Consider the following 14,179-nt stretch of genomic DNA (forward strand, 5'->3'; position numbering starts at 1 on the left):
AGATGGAGTCTCACTCTGTTGCCCAGGCTGGAGTGCAGTGGTGTGATCTCCGCTTACTTCTTAAGCTAAGGTCTCAAAAGGTGGTCATTGGAGAACAAGCAAACTTTGTTCAGTTCCTTAAATGGCGGAATACAAACATACTCACCAGCAGCAATACCAAGTTTCTTGCCTTTTGCCTGAAATTATGTCAACTCGAACTATCTCTGCTGGTCACCAGCTCTGCGCTGAGCGGTTGTGTGTTATGTATCTGTGTGTAATTTAAATGTAGAAACTTAAAATAACTGCTACTTAAAAAGTAGAGTTTGGGCCGGGCGCGGTGGCTCACACCTGTAATCCCAGCACTTTGGGAGGCTGAGGCAGGTGGATCACTTGAGGTCAGTAGTTCAAGACCAGCCTGCCCAACACCCCGTCTCTAGTAAAAATAAAAGTAAAAAATTAGCTGGGTATGGTGGCAGGCACCGGTAATCCCAGTTACTCAGGAGGCTGAGGTAGGAAAATTGCTTGAACTCAGGAGGCAAAGGTTGCAGTGAGCCGAGATTATGCCACTGCACTCCAGCCTGGGTGACACAGTGAGATTCCATTTCAATTTTTAAAAAATTAGAGTTTGGTCAACACAATTTTTTTTTTCTTTTTTAGAGAGGAGGTCTTGCTCTGTCACCCAGGCTGGAGTGCAGTGGCATGATCATAGCCCACTGCATGTTTGAACTCCTGGGCTCAAGTGATCCTCCCACCTCAGCCTCCCAAGTAGCTAGGACTACAGGCATGCACAACCATGCCCAACTAATTTAAAAAAAAAAAAAAAAAAATTTAAGAGGCCAGGCGTGGTGGCTCACACCTGTAATCCCAGCACTTTGGGAGGCTGAGATGGGCGGATCACAAGGTCAGGACATGGAGACCATCCTGGCTAACACGGTGAAACCCTGTCTCTACTAAAAATACAAAAAATTAGCCGGGCGTGGTGGCAGGTGCCTGTAGTCCCAGCTACTCAGGAGGCTGAGGCAGAAGAATGGCGTGAACCCAGGAGACGGAGCTTGCAGTGAGCCAAGACAGTACCACTACACTCCAGCCTGGGTGATAGAAGGAGACTCCATCTCAAAAAAAAAAAAAAAAAAAAAAAAAAAAATTAAGATATAGTGTCTTGCTATGTTGCCCAGGCTGGTCTCAAACTCCTGGCCTCAAGTGATCCTCCTGCCTCAGCCTCCCATGTTGCTGGGATTTGAAACATAAGACACAGTGCCCAGCTCAACAAAATTTGATATAACAAAAAGCATCATTTTGGTGGAATAAAGATTGAAAACAATTATTTTAGCGGAAAAAAAAAACATTGTTTTTCAAGTAGGGGAGCTGTCCTCATAGATCATGTGAGAAGGCCCTACTCCACCCTGTCTGTGAATTTGCAGAGTATCAGAACTGGAGACAGATCTCAGCAGTCAGACCGAAGTGTGTGGCAGCACTGCTGGGAATATACAAGGCATGTGATTTCAGATGTCAGTGATTTCAGGTGTGGCTTTAAATAATTCGACACATGTGATCAGAAGGGATCCCCCTTATATTTCTCTGTTGCTCTGCCTGTCTGTGACATGGGGAGTGTCTGTTTCATATGAGTGTCTTCATCCCTCTCCAGCACTTGACAAGCTTCCTTTTCAACAGACAGCAGCCGGAGGCTCAGACTCCTGGCAGACCCGTGGTCTCCCCACAATTTAATCACTTTATCTAGTTCTTGTTTCTGTTTTTACTTTCCTTCTATGTAAGGTAAGTGTCCATTTTCCATTGAAAGTAGTGACATTACAGTTTTTGAAAAAGAAACATATTTATATAAATTGGGTCATTTCAAGATGAATAAAAAGCACACGATCCATCACAAAGTTGCCAATGTGGAACTCGAGCAAATGAAGAGAGACTTGCTGACCCACCCAATGTAGCCCTCATTCTACAAAGAGGAACCAAAGGTCTCTAAAGACCTCCGTGAGCCTAGGCTCGTGTCCACCTGCTTGCCGTCCTGTGTAAAATCATCAGCAATGGACACTAGGCAGGTGAAGAAAAAGCACTAGAGCCGCTATGGCCAAGACATGAAATGAAACTTTCCAAAGGGCAGTGATGCGTCACTAGGACAGCAGCAGCAGGGCTGGGGGATGCGGAGCAGGAGGTGAGAAGTGCCGGTGCCCTCCTGGCATGCAGCTTACCCAGGCACCAGCTGTGCAGGCCAAAATCTGACTAACATGGGCCAGGTTTGAGCCTTTCCCCGTACTGTGCTCCAGAAAGATGCTTTATCCTTCGGTCCCAACCAGGGCCACAGGACCTTACCCTGGGGCTCCCACGCCTGGCTGCTCACCAGGACCTTACCCTGGGGCTCCCACCCCTGGTTGCTCACCAGAGTCAGCTGCGGAGCTTTCAGAGGTGAGACCAGGGCCTCTTATGACAGATGCTGCTTCAGTGGGCTTGGAGGAAGCAGAAACAGGTCTGTGCTTTTCAGTTCCTCGGGTGACTCTAACAGGCACCCTGTGGCCACCTGTGGGCCCACTGGTTCGCTCTGGCCAGAGATTGGGTTTCAGAACCAATTTACCTGTTTCTATTCACCAGGGCATGTCATATTTGACTCAGGAACTACAGCTGGGTGCAGTGACTTGTGCCTGTAATCCCAGTGACCCCAGAGGCCAAGTGAGAGGATCACTTGAGCCCAGGAGTTTGAGGCCGGGTCAGGCAACATAGAGGACCCCATCTGTGAAAAAAATAAATTAGCCAGGCATGATGGCATGCACATGTAGTCCCAGCTACTCAGGGGGCACTGAGGTGGGAGGAATGCTTAAGCCAAGAAGTTTGCTATGATTGCATCACTGTACTCCTGCCTGGGCAATGGAGAGACCCCATCAAGAAAGAAAAGAAAAGAAGAGGGGAGGGAAGGGGAGGAGAAGAGAGGGGAGGAGAGGGCAGGGGGAAGCAGGGAAGGGAGAGGGAGGGAGGGAGGGAGGGAGGGAGGGGGGGAGGGAGGGAGGAAGGAAGGAAGGAAGGAAGGAAGGAAGGAAGGAAGGAAGGAAGGAAGGAAGGAAGGAAATAAATTACATGCCAGTGGAAAAAAAGACAGTTTTGGTGGATGGCCCTTGCCTAAGAAAATATGGAGCCCTTGATTTTCCTCTTTGCCAAGCTATTTGGAGTCGCTTCTGGCTGGCTTTGGTTTACATCAACCCTCATATTTGGGGGCCAGGCACTAGAAGTTGTCCAATGAACACATCCAGCTGGATAAGTCCCCCTGCCATGTGGAGGGAGAAATCAACCAATCCATTGTGCTTAGTAGTGAGTCCAGACTGTATGTGACAGGCACCGTGGAGGGTTTGAGGCTTGTGACACAAAGCCCTGGCTGTCAGGTGGCTCCAGTTGGGGTGAAAGATAAGGCATCGTGTACTCTCTGGCACCAACTAAACTCCCGAGACAGAAAGGAAGCAACGAGGGCCTTGACCATGGGGACTTAGACATGCTGAAAAGCATCCGTTCTGGCTGGATCGTGCCCCTGTCCTAGCTCCCTCCCCATCATGAATGCCAAATCACATTCCTTGACAAAAGACTTAAGCCAGACCCCCATAGCTGCTCCACAGCTGAACTACCCTTTGGCCTCCCCTCCATCATGGTGCCAGGAAACAGAGGAAAAACTGAGGAAGGCAGTGGTTCTCAACCTCCACTGCCTGTTAGAGTCACCTGAGGAACTGAAAAGCACAGACCTGTTTCTGCTTCCTCCAAACCCACTGAAGCAGCATCTGTCATGAGGGGCCCCGGTCTCACCTCTGAAAGCTCCACAGCTGACCTGATGAGCAGCCAGGGGTGGGAGCCCCAGGGTGAGGTCTGACAACCAGGACCCCGTTTGGATCCCCTGCTCATGCTGAGCCCACTTAGATGGCAGCAGCAGGGAGAATCTTAATGCAGGTGAAGTTTAGGACTGGATTAGTTCTCGCCAAAGACCCGCTGGACAACTCACGAAAGGTCAGGGATGAAGTGCAGTCTCTAAAGTGGCGCTTTGGGTTGGTGATAGGCTGGGGAGCACCTAACCCTCAACCGTGTAAAGCGGCTGATTGATTTGGCAGGGATCACAGGTAGCAGGTAGAAAGGACCAAAGAGATGGGTGGAGAATTCCTTTTCTGGCTAAGGACACTGATCTATAGGGGAAGTTGGGTTGGCTAAGAGGGTCTGGCTGCAGTGAAAGGATAATCTATTGATTGACATTTTAATACTGCCCTGGCGTTCCCCTCTCAAGTATTTCTCTTGGTGTAACAGCAGGGAATCGTCAATGAGGCCTTCAGATGAAGTGAACAGAGAGATAAGGGAAAAGGTGTCCAGAGTAGAAGAATCCATAGAGACAGATGGATGGGTTGCCTGGGATGGGGAAGGCAGGACTTGGGACTGGCTGCTAACAGGTACACAGTTTCTTCTGGGGGTGATGGACATGTCCCGGAGTTACACGGTACTGATGTTTGCACAGCATAGTGAAATAGGCTACATCCACTGATGTGCGCTTTCAAATGAATTTTATGGTATATAAATTTTTATCTGCCATTTTTTGATACTGGCATTTTTTTATCTCAATAAAAAAATCAATGCAGTGAATGCACCACTGTGGAGGGCCGCAACCCCAGCACAGGAACCTCCCCATCATCCCATTTGGAGAAAGTCTATGAGCAGAAGGGTAGGCCTGCGTCCAGCTCCCACGCACCTTACACCTAAGAATGAGTCCTGGGTTTAAAGAGTTTTCTTTTCTCCTTTTTTGAAACAGAGTCTCACTGTGTTGCCCAGGCTGGAGTACAGTGGCCCAATCTCAGCTCACTGCATCTCCGCCTCCCGGGTTCAAGTGATTCTCCTGCCTCAGCCTCCCAAGTAGCTGGTACATACCACCACGCCCGGCTAATTTTTGTGTTTTTAGTAGCAATGGGGTTTCACCATGTTGGCCAGGCTGTTCTCAAACTCCTGGCCTCAAGTGATCTGCCCACCTCGGCCTCCCAAAGTGCTGGGATTACAGGTGTGAGCCATTGTGCCTGGCCCCCATTTTATAACTTTACCAAGAATTGTTTATCATTTTAGAAAATCATAATGTGATGTGTTTGTCACCAACACGGCAACCCACAAGCACTTGCATTCTTTCAGGGGTGACCCCACAATGGGCGCAAGCATGTAACAACTCCATTGTGTTTACTGTAGTCGTGCTCAAGCAGTACGCACTGAAAGTTTATTTGTACTTTCATGTGTCCTTTACATTAGAGCTAAGGCATACATTTATTACTTGCTTAGGTACGTTTTGTTAGCAATTAATCTCATTTTGTGATAGTAAAGGGGCATTAGAAAATAGCTGTTAAAAAGGAGGTGTTGAAAAGGAGTCTGGTGGGTTGAGAGCACCGCTCTCATCTTCCCAAACGTGGTCCCAGGGAGGCTGAGGTGTGGACTGGCACTGCCCTCTTGTGACCGGGGTGGGAGGGACCCAGCAAGCACAAAGAGCCCAGGGAAGAAGGGCCGGATGGTTTGCAGTGGCTCAAAATGGATGGAGATAAAAGATTCACCTTCTCCTCTGGCAGGATTCTCCACCACCACCGCCCCCTCCCCAGTCTCCATTCCCACCACCAGAGAAATTTCAGATTAAACATTTTTCTCTCCTGTAAAATGAGGGCGTTACCTGCCCCGTAAGAATGAAGTCTTTTGGCTCTGATAGCTTAGCTCCACCAGGGTCTCTGTATTTCCACACCCTTTTCCCCAGCCCTTGGGCAGCTTACATCAGGCAGGGTCTAGGATGAGGTCCCTGAAGCATGGGATGAACTAGCAATCAGCTGAGCAGCCGGCTCTGGAATCAGGACCCGGAAAAACCTGGGCTCAAGGCACAGCACTGGCGTAAACTCGCTGGGTGACATAGATAAGGCAGCCCTAGGGGATGTCACTAGATGCTGCCAAGGTCCAGTGCTCACATCCTGTGCCTCTCTAGAGTCTGCTCTGATGAGCAAATTATTTTTCAGTGGATGGAGTGCAAGAACCAGGAGAAAACTATAACAAGCTGACTTTAATCAAAGACACCATCCATCAGGGATTTTAATTTTCTGAAACTGTAATATGCAAGTTTATTATCCCTCCACTGAACAGCACATCTGTTCATTCAAAGATGAAATATTCAAGATCAGAGTATTAACTGTATCATGGGCCAGCAATTACCAAGGAATTAGGATCTGATTAGACATTCAGCCAGTAAGCTGTGTTGAGCATCAGTGTGGGGAGTTGTTTCAGCCCAGCTTCACACAATCTCATGTGTGAAATGTGAGCTGGTGCTGATTTCCTGATGATCCAGCAGTTTCCCTCCAGCAACCTACCCTGGATGCTGTGCAAATTAAAGTCCACTTTGTGGGAGGTTGAAGTCACTGGTCATCACTCAGGAGGACCCCAGACCTGATGTCGAGTAAATCTAACATGTACCTTAATCAGGGACCCAGTCAGATGGTGCCTAAGGAAATGCCCTCAACCCTTGACAGTCCATGGCAAGACTTGCAAATTTGAATGGCCAAAGAATGTGACCAACACTAGTGGGATATGGGAGACTGTGACAAAATTAAAAATGCACGCTCTATCTGAATAGGGCAACCACGGTGCAGCTCCAGACCAGATAACATAGGAACACAATCTGCCCTGAACAAGTTGGGCTGACTGCTCACTGTATAAGAACAACACACCTCCAAAAATTGTGCAAAAGACTCAGTAAGATGTCAGAACGGATTTAAGATTTGGATGCATGATAGGTAGTCCTGGGTAGGGTTCAAGGAAGCAGGGCTCTCGAAATGGATGCTGTCAGGAAGTGGGGGATAACCGGTTATCTTAAGAAAATCGCTCAGGCGCGGTGGCTCATGCCTGTAATCCCAGCACTTTGGGAGGCCGAGGTGGGCGGTCACAAGGTTAAGAGATTGAGACCATCCTGGCTAACACGGTGAAACCCCATCTCTACTGAAAATACAAAAATTAGCTGGGCATGGTGGCGGGTGCCTGTTATCCCAGCTGCTCGGGAGGCTGAGGCAGGAGAATTGCTTGAACCTGGGAGGCAGAAGTTGCAGTGAGCCAAGATTGCACCACTGCACTCCAGCCTGGTGACAGAGAGAGACTCTATCTCAAAAAATAAAAATAAATAAATAAAAAATAAAGTAAAGTGTGAAGAAGGAAGTGAAGCTAAAGCTGTAACTGGTTAACAAGCACATTAACCAGGACAGGGAGATGTTTGGTCAATTTTGCATCTTGGAAAATGCTCATGTTTTTCGGTGTGGACATGACTAAAGAAATGTTCCTTTGTCTTGACCCACCACGGCTGAAGAGCAGTCTTGTACTGACGTAGGTATCCTGTGAAATTGTGTACGCTCAGCAGGACATGGAGGTACAGCTTTTAATACCAGGCTAGCATCTGGATGACAGGAACTACTTTTCTTTTTCCTGGTAGCTGCCCCATTTTACACTCCCACCAGCAATATAAGGTTCCAATTTCTCCACATTCACCAACAATTGTTATTGGTCTGTCTTCATTACAGCCATTCCAGTGAGTGTGAAGTGGTATCTCCTTAAGATTTTGATTCGTATTTCCCTAGTGATGAAAAGCATCTTTTCACATGCTTATTGGTGATTTGTTCATCTTCCTTGGAGACATGTCTATTCAAATTCTTTATATTTTTAAAATTGTCTCTTCATTGTTGAGTTGTAAAAGTTCTTGATCAGATACATTACTTGCAAATGTTATCTTGCATTCTGTGAGTTGGATTCTCTTTGTACTTTCTTCATCATTTCCTTTGAAGCAAAAAAACTTAAAAGTTTGATGAAGTCCAATTTACCTATTTCTCATTGGTTGTTTGTGCTTTTGGTGTCCTAGCTAAAAAACCACTGCCTTACCCAAGGTCACAAAGATTTACACCTATGTTTACTTCTAAGAGTTTTATGTAGCTTTAGCTCATGTCTTGGCTCCATTCTGGGTTACTTTTTTGAATAAGAATATGCATTTTAACAAGGTCCCAGGTAATTTGCATGCACAATTGAAGCTGAAAACCACTGCCTAAGTCACACCCTGGCAGCACATTACAATCACTTTAAGAGCTTTTAAAATGTATGCATAAGCCTCACCCAGATACAATTCCGCTTAGTCTGAGGTGGCCTTATTTTTTAATGTTTTTAGTTGATTCTAATGTGAAGCGAGGGTTGAGAATTACCACCTTTGCTGACTAACATTTTCTGTAGCCCTCAACTAATTCTTCAGTTTAATGAGGATGTCCACAAAGCTATCACTTGCCTCATTGCCTAATCAATGTTTTATGTCTTTAACTTTTTTGACGAATGGTATATTTAACATCATTCATACATTCTTTCCATATGGATTTCACCCACATGCTTTTGTTAGGTTGGTTTGTATCCACTGCTTTATATGTGATGCTGAGACTTCTAACAGTGCTACATTAAAATTGGGATCAGCATTCACAGTGCACATAGTACATGAGTATGAACAGGCTTAGTGTCTGCGGATATAATACAAATCACACCTTCATTAAGACTAGAGAATGGCAGTAATACCGGGTGATAAGTGTATGAGGGTGGACAAGAGATAGAAATGAGAAGAGGAAGTATAGAACTTCAACAATTTCCTGAGAAAACCAAAGACCTCAGTTGGTCAAGAGCATGGTCTACAATCAGCAACATTTCAGCATCTAGTATCATTTTATCTTTAAGTCATTATTTGTCCTTGGTCTTGCTGGGTTTTGTTTTTATTATTTTCTTAAAGGAGAAGGGTGGGAATGGGTAAAACATTCTGGTCTTCCTTTTGCAAATCTAGAACCACAAAACCAATTACAAATTGGGACTCTTGCCATAAACAAAAATAACTTCAATTTATCAGTGACCTAAATAGAAGAGCTAAAACCAAAAAACTCTTAGAAGAAAATATAGGAGGAAACAATGTATTCTGTGTTTTCTTTTTTTGTGTGGGGGGGAGCGGGGGACGGAGTTTCACTCTTGTCACCCAGGCTGGAGTGCAGTAGTGCAATCTTGGCTCACTGCAACCTCTGCCTCCCGGGTTCAAATGATTCTCCTGCCTCAGCCTCCCAAGTAGCTGGGATTACAGGCATGCACCGCCAGACCCAGCTAATTTTGTAGTTTTAGTAGAAACAGGGTTTCACTATGTTGGCCAGGCTGGTCTCAAACTCTGACCTCAGGTGATCCACTCGCCTCAGCCTCCAATTTTATATTTTTAGTAGAAACAGGGTTTCACTATGTTGGTCAGGCTGGTCTTAAACTCTGACCTCAGGTGATCCACCCACCTCAGCCTCCCGGAAGTGCTGCAATTACGGGTGTGAGCCACAGCGCCCAGCCTAGCAATGTTTTCTTAGCTGCAATACCAAAAGCACAAGCAACAAAAGAAAAATAGAAAAAGACTTCATGCTCCAAAGGTATACAAATGGCCAATAACATATGAAAAGATTCTCATCATCAAGTCATTATGGGAATGCAAATCAAAACCACAATGAGGCCTGGTGCTGCTCACACCTATAATGCCAGCAGTTTGGGAGGCCAAGGCAGGTAGATCACCTGAGGTCAGGAGTTCGAGACCAGCCTGGCCAGCAAGGTGAAACCCCATCTCTACTAAAAATACAAAAATCAGCTGGGCATGGTGGCGCATACCTGTAGTCCCAGCTACTCAGGAGGCTGAGGTAGAAGAATCATTCGAACCCAGGAGGCAAAGGTTGCAGTGAGCTGAGATCATACCACTGCACTCCAGCCTGGGCAACAGAGTGAGACTCTTGTCTCAAAAACAAGAAAACAAAAAAAATCACAATGAGATCCCACTTCACACCTACCATGATGGCAGTAATTTAAAAACAAAAACAAAAACCAAAAAAAAACGGGGACGGGAAGTGGAGGAGGAATGAAGTGTTGGCAAGATGTAGAGAAACTGGAACCCAAACAACACTGGTGGGAATGTAAAATGGTGCAGCCACTATGGAAAACAGTTCAGCAGTTCCGTAAAAAGTTAACAACGGAATCACCATTATGAGCCAGCAATTCCACTCCTACATATATCCTTAAAAGAAAAAAAAATTTGAAAGGAAAATAAATCTAGGACCCCAAAATTACTAAGCTAAAGGGAAAGTCAACCAGGGGAACTGCTTAGGGCAAACCTGGCTCCCATTCAAGTCACCCCTCTGCTCACTGAGATTAGATGCATATCTGATGGCCTCCTTTGGAGAGACTAATCAGAAACTCAAAAGAATGCAATCATTTGTCTCTCACCTACCTGTGACCTGGAAGCCCCCTCCTTGCTTGAGTTGTCCCACCTTTCTAGACGGAACCAAACCAACATACATCTTACATATATTGATTGATGTCTCATGTCTTCCCTAAAATGTATAAAACCAAGGTGTGCCCCAACCACCTTGGGCACATGTTGTCAGGACCTCCTGAAGCTGCGTCACGGGCACATCCTCAACCTTGGCAGAATAAACTTTCTAAATTAACTGAGATCTGTCTCAGATTTTTCAGGTTCCCAAACTGAAAACAGAAACTCCAACTTGTAGGCCAATATTCATTGCAACATTGTTCACAATAGGAAAATGGTGAAAAGGGTCCATCAACAGATGAATAAAATGTGGCATAAACATACAGTGGAATATCATATATCAGCCATAAAAAGGAATGAGATTACACGGTACAAAATGGATGGACCTTGAAAACATAAGTCAAAGAAGCCAGACACAAAAGGCCACATATTAAATGATTCCAGTTATATAAAATGTCCAGAATAAGTAAATCCATAGAGAGGCAGAAAACAGATTTTACAACTGCCAGGGGCTTGGGTGAGGAGGGAATAGGGATTGAATGCTTAATGGCTACAAGGTTTCCTTTTGGGGTGATATGGAAGTTCTGAAGGCTGGTGATGATTATACAACATTATGAATATACTTAATGACACTGAATTGTACCCTTTAAAATGGTTACAATGGTAAATTTTATTGTATGTATACTTTACCACAGTTAAAAAAAAAAAAACAAAAAACCCCCATACGGGTCAAGCCTATCTCACTAACCTTGTGGCAGGAAGTAGACCAGCAGGGAATGTTTCCCTTTTTTACAGTTTCCCAAAGGGGTTCATATTTATGCTTAGTTCCTTCTACACTCTTCAACGAGCAGCCATGTCACTAATTCCCTTAGAAAGGGATGAACAGTGGAGAAGAAATGTGTAACCTCCAACATTTTCCTCCTTCTGGGATTGTAGTGGTCACACTACAATCTGGGATTAAGATGGTCACAAATTATTTGACATTCTTCCCAACAAGCAGTGGGTCTTCAACCACTCCTCTTATATTTGGGTGAGCTAAGACTGCCTGGCCAATAGAATACTGGAGATATGACACTGGGCCACTTTGGGACCCAGAACTTAAAAAAAAACAGCACTTTTCATTTTTCTTAAAACACTTATTTTTGAAACCCACCGGCCATGTTGTAAGGAAGCATAGTAGCCCTACCGGGAAGTCCATGTGGAAAGGAACTGAGACCCTGAGTGCACTCCCCGATAAAAGCATGCACTAATTTAACACCCATGTACATAATAAGCCCTCCTGAAAGTAAATTCTCCAGACTCAGTCAGGTTGGTCCAACTGTATTCACCAAGCCCTGCCAAAATTGCTCACTCATGAACAAAATGAATGATTCTGTTCTAAGCCACCAAGCTGTGGTGTAGTTTGTAATAAAGCATTAGATAACCACAACACAGTGGAAATTCCCTCCCCTCTCTATAAAATAAAAGGAATAGAAAATGTGTCTGAAACACCTTCGTAAAAAAATCTGGCTTGAATACCCAACTGTCTACTATATATCCCATTAAAGAATTAGGCTCCTACACTCAGCTTTGGTCTTTGAGGGAAACTACTGACAATTCCTGTATGTGTCTAGCCTTGTCTAAGCACAAAGTGGCAAGCAAGACAGTTGACTGGAAGTCAGAAATACTCATGTTATCAGGCATAGGCTGGAATTACAAATTGAGGGTGTGCTTCACCACTGTCCAAGCTTACAGGAAATCTCAGTTTTGTTCTATGAGATCTTACCCAAGTGAAAATGCTGGAGGGGTGCTTTTCCTCTACTTCTGAAAGGGCTGACCATGAAGTGTAGTTCAGATGGGCTGGCAGGTGCCACTTCTATTGGCAAGAAAAGGCAGACCCAGCTGAGGCAAATGATGGCTGGAAAGACAAACTCTCCCTCACACCTCAGCCCATGTAACAAAGGTGCCGATTTTATTTTTTTAAAACCTCTTTCGGGAATCAAAGGCTAGCAGTAACTCGTATCTCTCTGTACATTTCTCTCTTTTGGTAGAAAACAATTACCTGGGCAAGTCCCCTCCCCCATGCCCCCCACACTGGTCATTACAATTAAAACAAAAACATGCTGTAGTATTTCCCATCTTAAAAAAAAAAAAAAAAACAAAGGCAAAATTCTACACCACCACAGCACCCTCCCCACCGCTACGGCCCCATTTCTCTCTCTTCCAAACTGTGCCTCCTGCCAGTCCGCTCTAACCACTATTTTAACCACCACTCTAAACCGCTATAGTCATAGTCACGAGGGTCCTTCCTTTACTAAACGCAAACGGTTAACTCAATCCATGATGAGAACTTGAGGCAGCAGTGTATTGAACCACTCTCCTTCTTAGTAAGTTTCATCACCCACTTTCAGGACCTCTCTTAGCTCTCACCTTATGACCTATCTGTTCTTCTCCTTTGCAGCTCTCCACTCGCCTCAACATCTTCACTTAAATGTTCCATCAAGTACATTCAACTTAACATGTCAACACCAAAATCCTGATTTCCACTCCTTTTCCTGTCTTTCTACCTTGTTTGCCTTGACTCCTCTCTTGCTCTAAACTTCACACCTCTATTATCAGTCCATCCTGTTGGCTCTACCTTCAAAACATACCCCAAATCCAACTTCTTACCACCTCCACTTGCCACAAGTCCAAGTCCTTGTGATCTCTCACTAGATTATAACCTCCGAAAAGCCTTCCTGCTTTCACCCTGGTTCCTGTAGTGCAGTGGTGTTCATTAGTTGTTTCATTAGTTGTTCAACCTAGGAACTTGTTAGACATGCAAAATTTTCCCCAATTCCCTATTAATCACAAACTCTGGCGGTGGGTCATAAAGATTTGTGTATTACCAAGTCCTCCGTGTCAAATATCTGAACCCCCCCACCTCTCTCCTATTTCCTACCCCGTTTCCCCCCTCCCTTGCTCATCTTGCCCAGCCATACTGGATTCCTTGTGTTCTACAAACACACTGAGAAAGAAACAAAAGTTTTTATCTGAGGAATGCAAACCCCTTTAAATTAATCAGGATCAGAGAGGTATTTAAAATGTGACATCAGTCACGTCTCATTCCCTCTTGAGCTAAATAATTACCTCTTGAAGCAACTTACTATGTGGGCTCTGGACTGACACCAAGTAGCCATTAAGACGTACAGTAGATGCCATAACTTTTACCCTATGTTCAACAGTGTACAGCCTGGCTAATCAATGTTATCTCTGGAAACCAATGAGAATACCTGTCAAAACTTTTATCAGCCCACTCCTTGTTCCCCTTTGCCTTTAAAAACCTGCTTGAACCAAACAGAGTACTCCCCAAGGCAACTTGAAATGGGTCCCTGGCAGTTGTTCTCACTTTGGCTCAAGTAAACTCTTTTGAAATTGTATTTTGTGCCTCAGCTTCTTCCCTTTAGGTTGACATACACTCAAGGACACTATTCCGGGCCTTTTCATTAGTTCTCCTTCTTCCTGGAAAAGTTGTTCACCCCTCCAGATACTCATGTCTGTTCAAATGTCACCTCCTTGATGAGTTGAGGCTTTCTCTGACTACTTTATATAAAATAAGACCACCAACTTCCTGACCTAGTCTCCTTACTATGCAGAATTTTTCACCAAAGCACTGATTTTGATTACCTGGCAAGCAATCTGGACGTTTTGCTATCTGCCTACATTCTACTATGTAAGCCCCACGTGGACAGAATCTTGTTTTATTGGCTGGTATACTCTGAGCAATTGGAAAAGAACCTGGCACTCAGTAGATGTTCAATAATTTGACTTTCTGACATAATAGTTGCCTATGAGAAAAGATACAGACAAGTTGAAGAGGAACAACTGGTGTTACTTAGGTAACTG

At 44.9% G+C, this 14,179-nt stretch overlaps 1 long non-coding RNA gene across 1 annotated transcript in view; it reads right to left on the minus strand.

Moving 5' to 3' along the window:
• Positions 1-14,179, minus strand: part of LOC144334738 (uncharacterized) — a 47,907-nt gene that overhangs the window by 32,594 nt on the left and 1,134 nt on the right. The gene's annotated exons all lie outside the window — the stretch shown is intronic.

The sequence above is a fragment of the Macaca mulatta genome, chromosome 15 (assembly GCF_049350105.2).
Source record: "Macaca mulatta isolate MMU2019108-1 chromosome 15, T2T-MMU8v2.0, whole genome shotgun sequence".
In the NCBI taxonomy this organism is placed as follows: domain Eukaryota; kingdom Metazoa; phylum Chordata; class Mammalia; order Primates; family Cercopithecidae; genus Macaca; species Macaca mulatta.